General features: G+C 40.6%; 1 long non-coding RNA gene across 1 annotated transcript; it reads left to right on the top strand.

Moving 5' to 3' along the window:
* The first annotated feature begins 12,981 nt into the window (after window positions 1–12,981).
* Window positions 12,982–15,303, top strand: LOC139750466 (uncharacterized). Its single transcript, XR_011713161.1, has 2 exons — window positions 12,982–13,145; window positions 13,349–15,303. It is a non-coding gene; the product is annotated as an uncharacterized lncRNA (long non-coding RNA).
* Window positions 15,304–18,119: the final 2,816 nt, after the last annotated feature.

Below are 18,119 nucleotides of genomic sequence, written 5' to 3'. Positions count from 1 at the left end.
TCTTTTGGTGTTCATATTGAGTTTGAGTTCAAACTGATTCTGAGTTGCTAACATGTTCCTGTTATTAATTCCTTAATTCTTGTAATAGCTGAATAGGTACATGGTCTTCTGCATACTACAAAGAGAGGGGGAAGATTAACTCTGAAGCATGCCTAGATACAGAGGATCAACTCAGCTCATTATCACTATGATAGCCCAATGGTGACCAGTCTGTTCATGGTGATACCTCACTAATGCAGAAAACCCAGTCAAGTGTGAAAGAATACATATGTATTTTTGCTGATAACCATGATAAAAATTTTCATCTTCCCTGTGTTTTTCAGCAAAAACTGGATCATGTGTACCACTGTGACCTACTGCCATATTGAGGACAATATGTGGTGTAAGGTGGTTTGATCGAGTAAGTAATGAAAGGATAAAAGAAATGTGAAGAAATAAAAAGACTGTGGTTGAGAGAGTAGAAGTTGGTGTGTTGAAATGGTTTGGACACATGGAGAGAATGATTGAGGAAGGATTGACAAAGAGGATGTATGTGTCAGAGATGGAGAGAACAAGGAGAAGCAGGAGACCAAATTAGAGGTAGAAGGATTGAGTGAAAAAGGTTTTGAGTGATTGGGGCCTAAACATACAGGAGGGTGAAAGGCATGCAAGATTGGGGCCTAAACATACAGGGGGGTGAAAGGCATGCAAGATTGGGGCCTAAACATACAGGAGGGTGAGAGGCATGCAAGGAATAGGTAGAATTGGAACGATGTGGTATACTGGGGTTGACATGCTGTCAGTGGACTGAAGCAGGGCAATTGAAGTGTCTGGGGTAAACCATGGAAAAGTCTGTGGGGCTTGGATGTGGAAAGGGAGCTGTGGTTTTAGGTGCATTACACATGACAGCTAGAGACTGTGAACAAATGTGGCCTTTTTTTGTCTGTTTTCCTGGCGCTACCTCACTGAAGTGGAGGTTATCAATGCTGTTTCCTATGGTGCAGGATAGCAACAGGAATAGATGAAGGCAGTTAAGTATGAACATGTACATGTTGATGTATGTATATGTCTGTGTGTGTGTATGTATATATATGTATGTATGTGTTGATATGTATATGTGTGGTAATAAAAAGAGTGTGGTTGAGAGAGCAGAAGAAGGTGTATTGAAATGGTTTGGTCACATGGAAAGAATGAGTGAGGAAAGATTGACAAAGAGGATATTTGTGTTAGAGGTGGAGGGAATGAGGAGAAGTGGGAAACCAAATTGGAGGTGGAAGGATGGAGTGAAAAAGATTTTGAGCGATTAGGGCCTGAACATGCCGGAGGGTGAAAGGCATGCAAGGAATAGAGTGAATTGGAATGGTATGGTATACTGGGGTGGACATGCTGTCAGTGGGTTGAACCAGGGCATGTGAAGTGTCTGGGGTAAGCCATGGAAAGTTTTGTGGGGCCTAGATGTGGAAAGGGAGCTGTGGTTTCGGTGTATTACACATGACAGCTAGAGACTTGAGTGTGAACGAATGTGGCCTTTGTTGTCTTTTCCTAGCGCTACCTCGCATGCATGCAGGGGGAGGGTGGTGCCATTTCATGTGTGGCGGGGTGGCGACAGGAATGCCTGAGGGCAGCAAGTATGAATATGTAAATGTATATATATGTATGTGTCTGTGTATGTATATATATGTATACATTGAAATGTATATGTATCTATAAATGCATGTGTATGTGGGTGGGTTGGGCCATTCTTTCATGTTTCCTTGTGCTACCTCGCTAACGTGGGAGACAGCGACAAAGGATAGTAGAATAAATAAATGAGCAGGCATTTATGTATATATATGTGTATATGAGTGGAGGGGCCATTCTTTGTCTGTTTCCTGGTGCTACCTTGCTGATGCGGGAAACAGTGATTAAGCTGGTGACTGAGTTTGGTAAAGTGTGTGAAAGAAGAAAGTTAAGAGTAAATGTGAATAAGAGCAAGGTTATTAGGTACAGTAGGGTTGAGGGTCAAGTCAGTTGGGAGGTAAGTTTGAGTGGAGAAAAACTGGAGGAAGTAAAGTGTTTTAGATATCTGGGAGTGGATCTGGCAGCAGATGGAACCATGGAAGCGGAAGTGGATCATAGGGTGGGGGAGGGGGCGAAAATCCTGGGAGCCTTGAAGAATGTGTGGAAGTCGAGAACATTATCTCGCAAAGCAAAAATGGGTATGTTTGAAGGAATAGTGGTTCCAACAATGTTGTATGGTTGCGAGGCGTGGGCTATGGATAGAGTTGTGCACTGGAGGGTGGATGTGCTGGAAATGAGATGTTTGAGGACAATATGTGGTGTGACGTGGCTTGATCGAGTAAGTAATGTAAGGGTAAGAGAGATGTGTGGAAATAAGAAGAGCGTGGTTGAGAGAGCAGAAGAGGGTGTTTTGAAATGGTTTGGGCACATGAAGAGAATGAGTGAGGAAAGATTGACCAAGAGGATATATGTGTCAGAGGTGGAGGGAATGAGGAGAAGTGGGAGACCAAATTGGAGGTGGAAAGATGGAGTGAAAAAGATTTTGAGTAATTGGGGCCTGAACATGCTGGAGGGTGAAAGGAGGGCAAGGAATAGAGTGAATTGGATCGATGTGGTATACCAGGGTCGACGTGCTGTCAATGGATTGAATCAGAGCATGTGAAGCGTCTGGGGTAAACCATGGAAAGTTGTGTGGGGCCTGGATGTGGAAAGGGAGCTGTGGTTTCGGTGCATTATTGCATGACAGCTGGAGACTGAGTGTGAGCTAATGGAGCCTTTGTTGTCTTTTCCTGGCGCTGCCTTGCGCACATGAGGGGGGAGGGGGATGTTACTCCGTGTGTGGCAGGGTGGCGATGGGGGTGATTAGGGGCAGATAGTGTGAATTGTGTGCATGTGTGTATATGTGTGTGTCTGTGTGCGTATATATGTGTGTATGTTGGGATGTGTGGGTGTGTATGTTTGCGTGTGTGGACGTGTGTGTGTGTGCATGTGTGTGGGGGTGGGTTGGGCCATTTCTTTCGTCTGTTTCCTTGCGCTACCTCGCAGGCGCGGGAGACGGCGACAAAGCAAAATGAATGAATAAAATAAATATATATATTGGAAAGAATCACAATTTTGCATGTGATCAAGAGTCCAGGGGGAAAATGAAACACGATAAGTTCCCAAGTGCAAGAAAGTGCACTTGGGAACATATCGTGTTTCAGAATGTATGTGAGAAATACTTAGAAAAGCAAATGATTTGTATGTAGCATTTATGGATCTGGAGAAGGCGTATGATAGAGTTGATAGAGATGCTCTGTGGAAGGTATTAAGAATATATGGTGTGGGAGGCAAGTTGTTAGAAGCAGTGAAAAGTTTTTATCGAGGTTGTAAGGCATGTGTACATGTAGGAAGAGGAAAGTGATTGGTTCTCAGTGAATGTAGGTTTGCGGCAGGGGCGTGTGATGTCTCCATGGTTGTTTAATTTGTTTATGGATGGGGTTGTTAGGGAGGTGAATGCAAGAGTTTTGGAAAGAGGGGCAAGTATGAAGTCTGTTGTGGATGAGAGAGCTTGGGAAGTGAGTCAGTTGTTGTTCGCTGATGATACAGCGCTGGTGGCTGATTCATGTGAGAAACTGCAGAAGCTGGTGACTGAGTTTGGTAAAGTGTGTGAAAGAAGAAAGTTAAGAGTAAATGTAAATAAGAGCAAGGTTATTAGGTACAGTAGGGTTGAGGGTCAAGTCAGCTGGGAGGTAAGTTTGAATGGAGAAAAACTGGAGGAAGTAAAGTGTTTTAGATATCTGGGAGTGGATCTGGCAGCGGATGGAACCATGGAAGTGGAAGTGGATCATAGGGTGGGGGAGGGGGCGAAAATCCTGGGAGCCTTGAAGAATGTGTGGAAGTCGAGAACATTATCTCGGAAAGCAAAAATGGGTATGTTTGAAGGAATAGTGGTTCCAACAATTTTGTATGGTTGCGAGGCGTGGGCTATGGATAGAGTTGTGCGCTGGAGGGTGGATGTGCTGGAAATGAGATGTTTGAGGACATTGTGTGGTGTGAGGTGGTTTGATCGAGTAAGTAATGTAAGGGTAAGAGAGATGTGTGGAAATAAAAAGAGCATGGTTGAGAGAGCAGAAGAGGGTGTTTTGAAATGGTTTGGGCACATGAAGAGAATGAGTGAGGAAAGATTGACCAAGAGGATATATGTGTCGGAGGTGGAGGGAACCAGGAGAAGTGGGAGACCAAATTGGAGGTGGAAAGGTGGAGTGAAAAAGATTTTGTATGATCGGGGCCTGAACATGCAGGAGGGTGAAAGGAGGGCAAGGAATAGAGTGAATTGGATCGATGTGGTATACCGGGGTTGATGTGCTGTCAGTGGATTGAATCAGGGCATGTGAAGCTTCTGGGGTAAACCATGGAAAGCTGTGTAGGTATGTATATTTACGTGTGTGGACGTATGTATATACATGTGTATGGGGGTGGGTTGGGCCATTTCTTTCGTCTGTTTCCTTGCGCTACCTTGCAAACGCGGGAGACAGCGACAAAGCAAAAAAAAAAAAAGAAAGAAAAAAAAGATATATATATTATATATATATATTATATAAAATTTTTAAATTATTTTTAAATATATTTTTTTTTCTTTTGTTTCTGGGGGGGGGGGGTGGGGTAAGGGGGGGGGGGGGGGGGGGGGGGGGGGGGGGGGGGGGGGGGGGGGGGGGGGGGGGGGGGGGGGGGGGTTATTTTTGGTATTCATTTTTTATTTTTTTTATTATAATTTGCGCTTCCCCCGGTTTGCGATTTAGCGCAAGGAAACAGGAAAAATGGAACCCCCCCCCCCTTTACAATTTTTAAAGTAAAGAAATTAAAATTAAAAGTTTCCCATGGTTTACCCCAGAGTTTTAAACCATGAACGGTTTCCCCCCGGCCCACCGTAAACACTTTTTTCCCCCCTTTTTTCCCCCCCCCTTTGATTTCAGGGTACAAAAATCTTTTTATATTTACCCCCAATTTTGGTTCCCTTTCCCTGATCGGAAAATTTGGGGGCAATTTTCCCCACTTTTTCTTGAAACCATTCAAAACACCCTTTTTGCTTTTAAAAGTCTTTTTTTTCCCAAAATTTTTACCTTTTTAAAACATTTCATTCAACCAATTGTTAAACATCTCATTTCCAGCACATCCATCCTCCTGCGCACAACTCTATCCATAGCCCACACCTCGCAACCATACAACATTGTTGGAACCACTATTCCTTCAAACATACCCATTTTTGCTTTCCGAGATAATGTGATGATCACAATAGTCCGTGATGATATTCATGAGGGTGATCACACTTTGGTACGAGTTCAGATATTTCACTTTATAGTTATTTTACAATACACAATGCAAGGCATGTTTTTGGAGACAATTTGCTTCATCAGGTGCAAACAGTTGATAAAGTTTTAAATCCCAACACCAGCACAAAGGCATGAATATCCTGTTACCTCCATGGCAGAGTATTCTCTGGCATGGTGGTAACAGGATGCACAAGGCTTCCTTAAAAATGGAGTTGAGGGTTTCTGGGAAATTTTTGGACACAACGACATCAGCAGAAGCAGCCTCACCAGTCAACTTAATGTTGTGGAACATGTAGCATTTCCTAAAATTTATGAACCAACGAGAATGTGCTTGAAATGTCTTCATTGCTTCTTTATCCAGACCTTTGCTTGTATCACAAGTATGCTGATGGGAACATTTTCATGAGTTTGGTGTTTGATCCATTTGCTCAACATTCATTCCTTTCTCTCTATAATCGATCTTTGGCAATACAAGGTATTAGATACACTGATTAATGTTCCACTCTTGACACTCTCCTAGATCTTTTCTGCGCTGTCATGAATAGTTCATAAATTAGATTCACTTAGTCCAAGGGCACACTTCATATCAGCTGTTCATTCACCTCTCTCGTGATGTTTAAGCACATCTATCTTAACTTTGGTGGTGATAGCCTTATGCTTCTTAGCACCAATCATACTAGGACAACTTGAAAAGTTTTTGGTGGCATGAAGCAAGGGGTAAAACATATGCAATATGCAGTATACTTCTGTGCAAAATTCTTTATCACTCCATCTTTCCACCTCCAATTACAAATTTTAGAGATTATTTTCTTAGGATACAGCTGCATTGACAGGGAAATTTGATTGTTTTCTTCGCTCTTCAAACTGCACAGTTCATTTGAAATGATGCTCCCTTAGTGCTTCGAAGAAAATTTTTTTTTCCCATGCAGAATATCTTAAGAATAGAAACAGGAACAAGAGAAATTGTTTTTGTAATTCTAGAAATTACCACAATAGTGAGCATGTAAGTATGGCTTCCCACTAATATGATGTGGTTGAACTCTTATGATTTATAGGTGACTGAATTGTTGGGTTGTTAGTGACTTCTGTATATAAGGGGACGGAATGATGCATCAGCTGGATGAGGATGAAAGCTATTAAACCTCATATTAAGCACTCCCAGGTATCTAAAACACTTTACTTCCTCCAGTTTTACTTCATTCAAACTTACCTCCCAATTGACTTGACCCTCAACCCTACTGTACCTAATAACCTTGCTCTTATTCACATTTACTCTCAACTTTCTCCTTTAACACACTTTTCCAAAGTCAGTCACCAACTTCTGCAGTTTCTCACATGAATCAGCCACCAGCGCTGTATCATCAGCGAACAACAACTGACTCACTTCCCAAGCCCTTTCATCTGCAACAGACTGCATACTTGTCCCTCTCTCTAAACTCTTTCAATTATCTCCCTAACCAGCCCATCTATAAACAAATTAAACAACCATGGGGACATTACACACCCCTGCCACAAACCAACTTTCACTGTGAACAATCACTCTCCTCTTTCCCCATTCGTAAACATGCCTTACACCTATGATAAAAAAATCACTGCCTCTCACAGCTTACCTCCCACACCGTATACTCTTAAGACCTTCTTCAGATCCATAAATGCTACACACAAATCCATTGTTTTTCAGAGTATTTCTCACATACATTCTTCAAGGCAAACATATGATCCACACATCCTCTACCATTTCTAAAACCACACCGCTCCTCCCCAATCTGATGCTTTGTAGATGCCTTCAACTTCTCGATCAGTACCCTAACATACAGGAGGGTGAAAGGAGGGCAAGGAATAGAGTGAATTGGATCGATGTGGTATACCAGGGTCGACGTGCTGTCAATGGATTGAATCAGAGCATGTGAAGCGTCTGGGGTAAACCATGGAAAGCTGTGTAGGTATGTATATTTACGTGTGTGGACGTATGTATATACATGTGTATGGGGGTGGGTTGGGCCATTCTTTCATCTGTTTCCTTGTGCTACCTCGCTAACGTGGGAGACAGCGACAAAGGATAGTAGAATAAATAAATGAGCAGGCATTTATGTATATATATGTATGTATGTGTTGATATGTATATGTGTGGTAATAAAAAGAGTGTGGTTGAGAGAGCAGAAGAGGGTGTTTTGAAATGGTTTGGGCACATGAAGAGAATGAGTGAGGAAAGATTGACAAAGAGGATATTTGTGTTAGAGGTGGAGGGAATGAGGAGAAGTGGGAGACCAAATTGGAGGTGGAAAGATGGAGTGAAAAAGATTTTGAGTGATTGGGCCTAAACATACAGGAGGGTGAAAGGCATGCAAGATTGGGGCCTAAACATACAGGGGGTGAAAGGCATGCAAGATTGGGGCCTAAACATACAGGAGGGTGAAAGGAGGGCAAGGAATAGAGTGAATTGGATCGATGTGGTATACCAGGGTCGACGTGCTGTCAATGGATTGAATCAGAGCATGTGAAGCGTCTGGGGTAAACCATGGAAAAGTTGTGTGAAAGAAGAAAGTTAAGAGTAAATGTAAATAAGAGCAAGGTTATTAGGTACAGTAGGGTTGAGGGTCAAGTCAGCTGGGAGGTAAGTTTGAGTGGAGAAAAACTGGAGGAAGTAAAGTGTTTTAGATATTGGGAGTGGATCTGGCAGCAGGATGGAACCATGGAAGTGGAAGTGGATCATAGGGTGGGGGAGGGGGCGAAAATCCTGGGAGCCTTGAAGAATGTGTGGAAGTCGAGAACATTATCTCGCAAAGCAAAAATGGGTATGTTTGAAGGAATAGTGGTTCCAACAATGTTGTATGGTTGCGAGCGTGGGCTATGGATAGAGTTGTGCACTGGAGGGTGGATGTGCTGGAAATGAGATGTTTGAGGACAATATGTGGTGTGACGTGGCTTGATCGAGTAAGTAATGTAAGGGTAAGAGAGATGTGTGGAAATAAGAAGAGCGTGGTTGAGAGAGCAGAAGAGGGTGTTTTGAAATGGTTTGGGCACATGAAGAGAATGAGTGAGGAAAGATTGACAAAGAGGATATTTGTGTTAGAGGTGGAGGGAATGAGGAGAAGTGGGAGACCAAATTGGAGGTGGAAAGATGGAGTGAAAAAGATTTTGAGTGATTGGGCCTAAACATACAGGAGGGTGAAAGGAGGGCAAGGAATAGAGTGAATTGGATCGATGTGGTATACCAGGGTCGACGTGCTGTCAATGGATTGAATCAGAGCATGTGAAGCGTCTGGGGTAAACCATGGAAAGCTGTGTAGGTATGTATATTTACGTGTGTGGACGTATGTATATACATGTGTATGGGGGTGGGTTGGGCCATTCTTTCATCTGTTTCCTTGTGCTACCTCGCTAACGTGGGAGACAGCGACAAAGCAAAAAAAAAAAAAAGAAAGAAAAAAAAAGATATATATATATATACATGTATTTCTCACTCAAATCAGCCTCCAGTGCTGTATCACTGACAAACAACTGACTCACTTCCCAAGCCCTTTCATCTGCAACAGACTGCATACTTGTCCCTCTCTCTAAACTCTTTCAATTATCTCCCTAACCAGCCCATCTATAAACAAATTAAACAACCATGGGGACATTACACACCCCTGCCACAAACCAACTTTCACTGTGAACAATCACTCTCCTCTTTCCCCATTCGTAAACATGCCTTACACCTATGATAAAAAAATCACTGCCTCTCACAGCTTACCTCCCACACCGTATACTCTTAAGACCTTCTTCAGATCCATAAATGCTACACACAAATCCATTGTTTTTCAGAGTATTTCTCACATACATTCTTCAAGGCAAACATATGATCCACACATCCTCTACCATTTCTAAAACCACACCGCTCCTCCCCAATCTGATGCTTTGTAGATGCCTTCAACTTCTCGATCAGTACCCTAACATACAGTTTTTCAGGAGTACTCAACAAAATTATGCCTCTGTAGGCTGAACACTCACCTTCATCCCCTTTGCCTTTTTAAAATGGCACTAAACATGCATTCTGCCAATTTTCAGGCACTTATTATTTATATTATTTTATTTATTATGCTTTGTCACTGTCTCCCAGGTTAGTGAGGTAGCGCAAGGAAACAGACAAAAGAGTGGCCCAACCCACCCACATACACATGTATTTACATAAACACCCACACACGCACATATATATACCTACACATTTCAGTGTATACATACATATACAGACACGTATATATACATGTACATATTCATACTTGCTGCCTTCATCCATTCCCTTCACCACCCCACCACACATGAAATGGCAGCCCCCCCTCTGCGTGCGTGCAAGGTAGCTCCAGGAAAAAACAACAAAAGCCACATTCGTTCACACTCAGCCTCCAGCTGTCATGTGTAATGCACCGAAACCACAGCTCCCTTTCCACATCCAGGCCCCACAAAACTTTCCATGGTTTACCCCATACTTTTCACATGCCCCGGTTCAATCCATTGACAGTATGTTGACCCCGGTATACCACATCGTTCCAATTCACTCTATTCCTTGCACACCTTTCCCCCTCCTGTATGTTCAGGCCCCGATCGCTCAAAATCTTTTTCACTCCGTCCTTCCACCTCCAATTTGGTCTCCCACTTCTCATTCCCTCCAACTTTGACACACATATCCTCTTTGTCAATCTTTCCTCGCTCATTCTCTCCATGTGACCAAACCATTTTAATACACCCTCTCCCGCTCTCTCAACCACTCTCCCTGTCACCACACACCTCTCTCCCCCTTTCATTATTAACTCAATCAAACCACCCCACACCACATAATGTCCTCAAACATCTCATTTCCAACACATCCACCCTCCTCCACTCAACCCTATCCATAGTCCATGCCTCGTAACCATATAACATTATTGGAACCACTATTCCTTCAAACATACCCATTTATGCTTTCCGAGATAACGTTCTCGCCTTCCACACATTCTTCAATGCACCCAGAACCTTTGCTCCCTTCCCCATCCTATGACTCACTTCCGCTTCCATGGTTCCATCTGCCACTAAATCCCTTCCCAGTTATCTAAAACACTTCACTTCGTCCAGTTTTTCTTCATTCAAACTTACCTCCCAGTTAACTTGTCCCTTAACCCTACTGAACCTAATAACCTTGCTCTTATTCACATTTACTCACAGCTTTCTTCTTTCACTTACTTTACCAAACTCAGTCACCAACTTCTGCAGTTTGTCACCCAAATCAGCTACCAGCACTGTATCATCAGCAAACAACAACTGACTCACTTCCCAAGCCCTTTCATCTGCAACAGACTGCATACTTGTCCCTCTCTCCAACCTCTTGCATTCACCTCCCTAACAACCCTGTCCATAAACAAATTAAACAACCATGGAGACATTACGCACCCCTGCCGCAAACCGACATTCACTGGAAACCAATCACTTCCCTCTTTTCCTACTCTTACACAATCCTTACATTCTTGTTAATATCTTTTCACTGCTTCTAGCAACTTACCTCCCACACCATATACTCTTAATACCTTCCACGAAGCATCTGTATCAACTCTTACCATAAGCCTTCTCCAGATCCATAAATGCTACATACATTTCCATTTCTTTTTCTAAGTATTTCTCACATACATTCGTCAAAGCAAACACCTGATCCACACATCCTCCACCACTTCTGAAACCACACTGTTCCTCCCCAATCTGATGCTTTGTACATGCCTTTGCCCTCTCAATCGATACCCTCCCAATAATTTCCCAGGAATACTCAACAAACTTATACCCCTATAATTTGAACACCCAACTTTATCCACTTTGCCTTTGTACAATGGCACTATGCATGCATTCCTTCAATCCTCGGGCACTTCACCACAAACCACACACACATTGAATATCCTCACCAATCAGTCAACAACACAGTCACCCGTTTTTTGATAAATTCCACGTCATTACGATCCAAACCCACCGTCTTGCCGTATTTCATCTTCCGCAAAGCTTTCGCTACCTCTCCTCTGTTTACCAAACCATTCTCTCTGATTCTCTCACTTTGCACAGCACCTCTACCAAAACACCCTACATCTGCCATTCTATCATCAAACACATTCAACAGATCTTCAAAATACTCACTCCATCTCCTTCTCACTTCACCACTTCTTGTTATTACCTCCCCATTAGCCCCCTTCACTGATGTTCCCGTTTGTTCTGTTGTCTGATGCACTTTATTTACCTCCTTCCAAAACATCTTTATATTCTCCCTAAAATTTAATGATACTCTCTCACCCCAACTCTCATTTGCCCTCTTTTTCACCTCTTGCACCCCTCTCATGACCTCGTGCCTCTTTCCTTTATACATCTCCCACTCATTCGCCCTACTTCTCTGCAAAAATCGTCCAAATGCCTCTCTCTTCATTTTCACTAACAATCCTACTTCTTCATCCCACCACTCGCTACCCTTTCTAATCTGCCGACCTCCCACCTTTCTCATGCCTCAAGCATCTTTTGTGCAAGCCATCACTGCTTCCCTAAATGCATCCCATTCCTCCCTCACCCCCCTGCATCATTCACTCCCACCTCCTTCCACTCCGCACTCAATCTTTCCTGGTAGTTCCTCACACATGTCTCCTTTCGAAGCTCACTCACTCTCACCGCTCTCTTCACCCCAACATTGTCTCTTCTATTGAGAACCTCTACAAATCTTCACCTTTGCCTCCACAAGATGATTATTATTCTTATTATTATATATTTATTTATTTATACATGATTACCGTTTCTTGTGTCAGCGAGGTAATGCCTGGAAACAGTCGAAGAAAGAATTGCCCATCCACTCATACACACATATACATACAGAAATGCCTATACATGCACATAGACATATACATATCAGCATATACGTACATATACATCCACATACATAGACATATACATATATACACATGTACATATTCATACTTGCTTGTCTTCATCCACTATTATTATTATTAGTATTATCATTATTATTATTATTATTATTATTATTATTATTATTATTATTATTATTATTGTATTATTTGTATAACTCCAAGGACCCCTCTTCCAGGGGACTCCTGCAGCTTCAAGGCTTTGCTACAGTCTGTAGCAGGGAAAGGATGGACTCCTTTAGAGTGAGAAGTTTTTCAAAAATATTGTACTCTGATGATATAATCTGATTAAAGGTGACTTCTTGTGCATGGCACAACAACAAACAGGCATAGTCTGGCAGTGCCATATGATATTATTTGCCAGCATATATGATGCCTGTTCCTCAATGCAGAGATAAGTTTGATGCACTTGCTTAGGAAATATTACCATACTTTATGAAAACTGGATGTTTCTCAAGGAATTTTAGTTGTGCACACACATATGCTGTTTTGTTTTATGAATTGAATGGAGTCACAACAGCTTCATTGTATAAAGTTTGCTAGTTAGGAACATAGAATCATTAGTTTCTTAACTGAGGTCTTAAGGGTGACTGGCAAATCTTTTATTTAAGGCAAAAACATCTGGCATGATTATGCCTGTATCAGGATATAAACCTTGTCCTAGGATCATGAACTGCACAGGTTACTATGCTATCTAAAAAAGTCTTTTGAGGTGTTATATGAAACACATTTTAGATAACCTGTTTTAAAAAATACCTTAATATTGCATTGTATTTCTTTTCTTGCAGAAATGGGTGCGTACAGATGGTGATCGGTTAATAATGGCAGAAGGGCTCAGCTTATGCATAGATAGTGCAAGGGAGAGATTAGTTGGTTTAACAGTAGAAAACTGTGATAAGACAATACTTACTCAGCGATGGTCTTTCATTGTAAATAAAACTTAATGATAGAGGTGAGTAGTTTGTGTAGGTCTGGTCTGACTTCTGATTTTATATGAAATGTATTAAGATATTTCTTTTAAAGACACAATTTAAGGTTTAGTTTTCTTTTATGCTTATATATAGTTTTTTTTTTAAAGGCAATTTAGATTACAAATATTTTCAAATAATCATTTGATACTAGAACATACCATTATAAAATTCTTATGTTTTTCAGCTTGTAATTTATAAGGAAAGACTACACAGAGCAATCTAAAGATGAAGAGAAACTCTTGAAGAACTGTTCATTACCATACTGTACAATAATTATTTACCTCGTATGGACATGCACATCAGTCTCCAAGTAACTCCCCACTTTTTTCATCATTATATTTTTTCAGTCCCCCTATTTTTTTAGAGAGAGAAACATGATTATATTTGAAAATAAGACCAATTGTGGCAAGACTTGTCAGCACAATTGTGCCTGAAGCCTCTTAAACAATGGTTAAGCATCTATAAGTGATAATATGGTTTGAAAAGAAAAGTCCAGTGATATTCAGTTGTACTGCATAAAGTGAAGTGAATACTGTGCTTTTCATTTTGGGGAGTTGCTGTGTACTTATGGAAAATGACAACTTGTAAATAGCATTTCTGTGTGTTTCTTGGAAAGTCTAAAATTAGCAATGTGCTGTATTTGGGGTACCCTATGTATACCCTGATCAAGTGTGGAGATACGTTTATTTTTTACTATTGTGTGTTGTAGGCAGTGAGAAATCAGTGTATCTGTATAGACTTTTTTTTTTTTTTTTTTTGCTTCTTAAAGGAAGTGCTCTGCAGGTTTGATTCCACTTTATGTTCACAATGTATTATTTTTTCATATTTGGTCATCAACAGAAGTACAATCAATGATACACATTCAGCTCAGGTGCGTACCCAGGATTTGGTCAAGGGAAAGAAAATCATGGATTCACCAAGATAATGATGGAAAGCTCAGAACTAGAGTGTTATGTAAGAATGTATTACTTCAAAATATTTAGAAATTCCCATATACTGTGGTTGTTTCTTATTGTGGTCTCTCCAGCATCATTGTATTCCAAAGGATTTAACCAATTTTTGAGTTACTGTATTTGGATATTTAAGTAATTCACTGATATTGGTCAAATTCTCATAAAACTGAATACAGCTGTTGTACAGAAGTGTTTATTATGAGACCAGTGACCATTCTTGAATAAATATAGATTTATGATATTTAATGACAAACCAGCTGATAGCAGTGATAAGAGTTTTGTTCACTGAAACATATTATTATTCTTTTTCAGATTGATAAGATTTGATTGATATATGTTTCACACTGTTTCAGAGAGGTGGTGAAATGAACATGGTTTTCTTTGGTCACTGGTGTGAATATCCAAAACAATACTTTTATTTTTCCTTTCAAGGAACTAAGATGGTTAGAATGATTGTATAAATGTATAAATAATTTTTGTTGAATAGATTTATTGTATATTCTGTAGCTATAGCTCAAGGGAGGGGAGGCAATCACCCCATCAACCTCCACTCCCCCCTATGGTACGCTCCTGATTTAGTTAAGACTAAACTTGTTATTACAGCTACTTACAGTCTTTACAGTATTTCACTATTTCCTTCATTGTTTTCCTGAGGCAGTTCTCCTGATAGACAACAGACATGTAGATGTTTAAAGATTTGAACTTACATTATTTTCTTTTGGCATTTATTATTGGTACAACAGATCTTTATACAGTATATCCTTAGAATCACTTGATATATTCTGAATAAGAAAGTATTCTCATTCTTTTTGTATTTTACATCAGCTGCTAGTGCAAATTCTTTCATTGCAAATAATTACAGATGCTTAAACAATCAAGGAAGAAAAGGAACTTTATGATTTTAGATGAGGTATACCTTAGATATATCACAGTTCTTTCTCGTATGATTATAGACCATGCAGTTTGTTCTTGAAGTATTATAATTTTTTTCTCATTTAGGATGGAGAAACAAAGAATTGAGAAGAACTTGTTAAAATGATTTATATTTTTGTCTGAATTATGATGTATAATTTATTTCCATTTTATGCTTTAATATCTAATTATTAAAATTTTAGTTTGTTATGATCTCTTAGATATCATTTTAATGTCTCTGTTAGTTGTGAATGATGAAATTTAAATTATATCATTTTAGCTTTTCACTCCAACATTCCTTTGAAATATTTAGAAAATAAGAAATATAAACATTTATTATTTTTATTTATATATTTCTGTCACTGATGATATATTGATTAATACGGTAAGTGTCAGGTCTTGAAAATACGTGCACTCGAGTATCACAGATGCAAAAGTACACTTCCTGAAATGTTCAACTTTCCAGAACATTTTGCACATTCAAAACTCCCTCAAAATTCTTTGGTTAAGTGCATCACTCTCTGACCCCTAAAAGATAGTAAGCCTTGCATGAGATGTTTTTTTTTACTGACGTTCATTTCTTTAGTAGCATATGTGGTATGGGCAATTGATTGCCCTGATTATGATAATCTCATATACAGTACGCACACAGATCCAGCTCACACACTCCACTCACCTTGAATGGACATTCTCTCCCACTTTCACCATTTTAAGTGACACATACAACAAACAGATGACATTCACTCTCCATACCAATGATATCAACATAAAAGAGGGAATTTTCACTCTGCCATTTCCCGCGTTAGCGAGGTAGCGTTAAGCACAGAGGACTGAGCCTTTGAGGGAATATCCTTTTTTTGGCCCCTTCTCTGTTCCTCTTTTGGAAAATTTAAAAAAACGAGAGGGAAGGATTTCCAGCCCCCCGTTCCCTCCCATTTTAGTCGCCTTCTACGACACGCTGGGAAAACGTGGGAAGCTTTCTTTCTCCCCTATCCCCAGGGATAAAAGAGGGAATAGAAGCATTTATCCTGTCTTCCTCCAAGATGACCTTTTCATCAAGTCCATGGTTCAGTTGTTCCTTCCTCCCATTCCTATTCATGATTCATCACTGCCCATAATCATGGCAAAGCGTTCCTTTATTCAAAAGAAGTTGATAATCTCTCTTCATCATCCACTGATGCGTCTTTCTGGTCATTAGCTAAGGGCATTGCTAACTACTTTTGTTACTTGGGACAAGACCTGCATAGGTTCAAATCCTGGTTGCAGCAGCTGGTCCACGCTACCCAGCTGTTCATCCCCCTCCTGGTGCTGCTCGGTAGAATGGGTGTTTGGGATGAGCTAATTGTGTGTGTGTGTGTTTATGCATGTTTGTGAATACATACATTGGAGTAAATACGTGGTATACATATGCTTGGTTAAGAAGACGGGAACATGAGTGAAAACTCTCTCCCTATGAAATGCAGATTGTAATCACACTCTCATACACAATCCTGGCAAAGGCTAGGGGGTGTGTGTGTTAAGACAAGGTACATATACACGAGGTCAAGAAACAAGGCAACACAATTGTAAAATCTTCTCCCCATAACACAAGAATTCTAATCACTCGGGGTGTGTGACTACAGGTTTTGGACACAGTGAAAGAAGGCATCAGTGAGTGTATTACATAATAGAAAGTAACTCACAGGAATCTATATGTAAAAGGGACTGGGGAAATCTGGCAAATGTTTGAGTAACTGGCAATGCATGATGGGGTGGGTATCTGTCTGCTTTTCAGGAGGCAGTATTAATTGCAGCACATGGCAAACATATGAGAATGAAATGTACTGAAAACTGATTTGTGAACAAAACATTGTGAGTGTAAAAGAATGGTAAAATCAAATTTATTTGCAGACTTAATGTGTACTTCAATATGTAGTATATTAAAAACATCTGATGCAATTTATTATATGGATTTCTTGAATAGATTTATTGATTTTTGAAATTATTGACATTCTGAAGTCATCTTGATCCCAAGCATTTAGGATCTGTGATATTCGAGTGTGTTACTATGCTATATCTTTAGTTACTTAAACATGAAGGCTATGATATTCAAGTGGGAACTTTTTTTTTTTTTTTTTTTTTTTTTTTTATACTTTGTCGCTGTCTCCCGCGTTTGCGAGGTAGCGCAAGGAAACAGACGAAAGAAATGGCCCAACCCCCCCCCCCCCATACACATGTACATACACACGTCCACACACGCAAATATACATACCTACACAGCTTTCCATGGTTTACCCCAGACGCTTCACATGCCTTCTTGCTTCAATCCACTGACAGCACGTCAACCCCTGTATACCACATGACTCCAATTCACTCTATTTCTTGCCCTCCTTTCACCCTCCTGCATGTTCAGGCCCCGATCACACAAAATCTTTTTCACTCCATCTTTCCACCTCCAATTTGGTCTCCCTCTTCTCCTCGTTCCCTCCACCTCCGACACATATATCCTCTTGGTCAATCTCTCCTCACTCATTCTCTCCATGTGTCCAAACCATTTCAAAACACCCTCTTCTGCTCTCTCAACCACGCTCTTTTTATTTCCACACATCTCTCTTACCCTTACGTTACTTACTCGATCAAACCACCTCACACCACACATTGTCCTCAAACATCTCATTTCCAGCACATCCATCCTCCTGCGCACATCTCTATCCATAGCCCACGCCTCGCAACCATACAGCATTGTTGGAACCACTATTCCCTCAAACATACCCATTTTTGCTTTCCGAGATAATGTTCTCGACTTCCACACATTTTTCAAGGCTCCCAAAATTTTCGCCCCCTCCCCCACCCTATGATCCACTTCCGCTTCCATGGTTCCATCCGCTGACAGATCCACTCCCAGATATCTAAAACACTTCACTTCCTCCAGTTTTTCTCCATTCAAACTCACCTCCCAATTGACTTGACCCTCACCCCTACTGTACCTAATAACCTTGCTCTTATTCACATTTACTCTCAACTTTCTTCTTCCACACACTTTACCAAACTCAGTCACCAGCTTCTGCAGTTTCTCACATGAATCAGCCACCAGCGCTGTATCATCAGCGA

Source organism: Panulirus ornatus, chromosome 1 (assembly GCF_036320965.1).
Source record: "Panulirus ornatus isolate Po-2019 chromosome 1, ASM3632096v1, whole genome shotgun sequence".
NCBI classification, from domain to species: Eukaryota; Metazoa; Arthropoda; class Malacostraca; order Decapoda; family Palinuridae; genus Panulirus; species Panulirus ornatus.
This window is presented reverse-complemented; position numbering and strand designations above follow the sequence as displayed.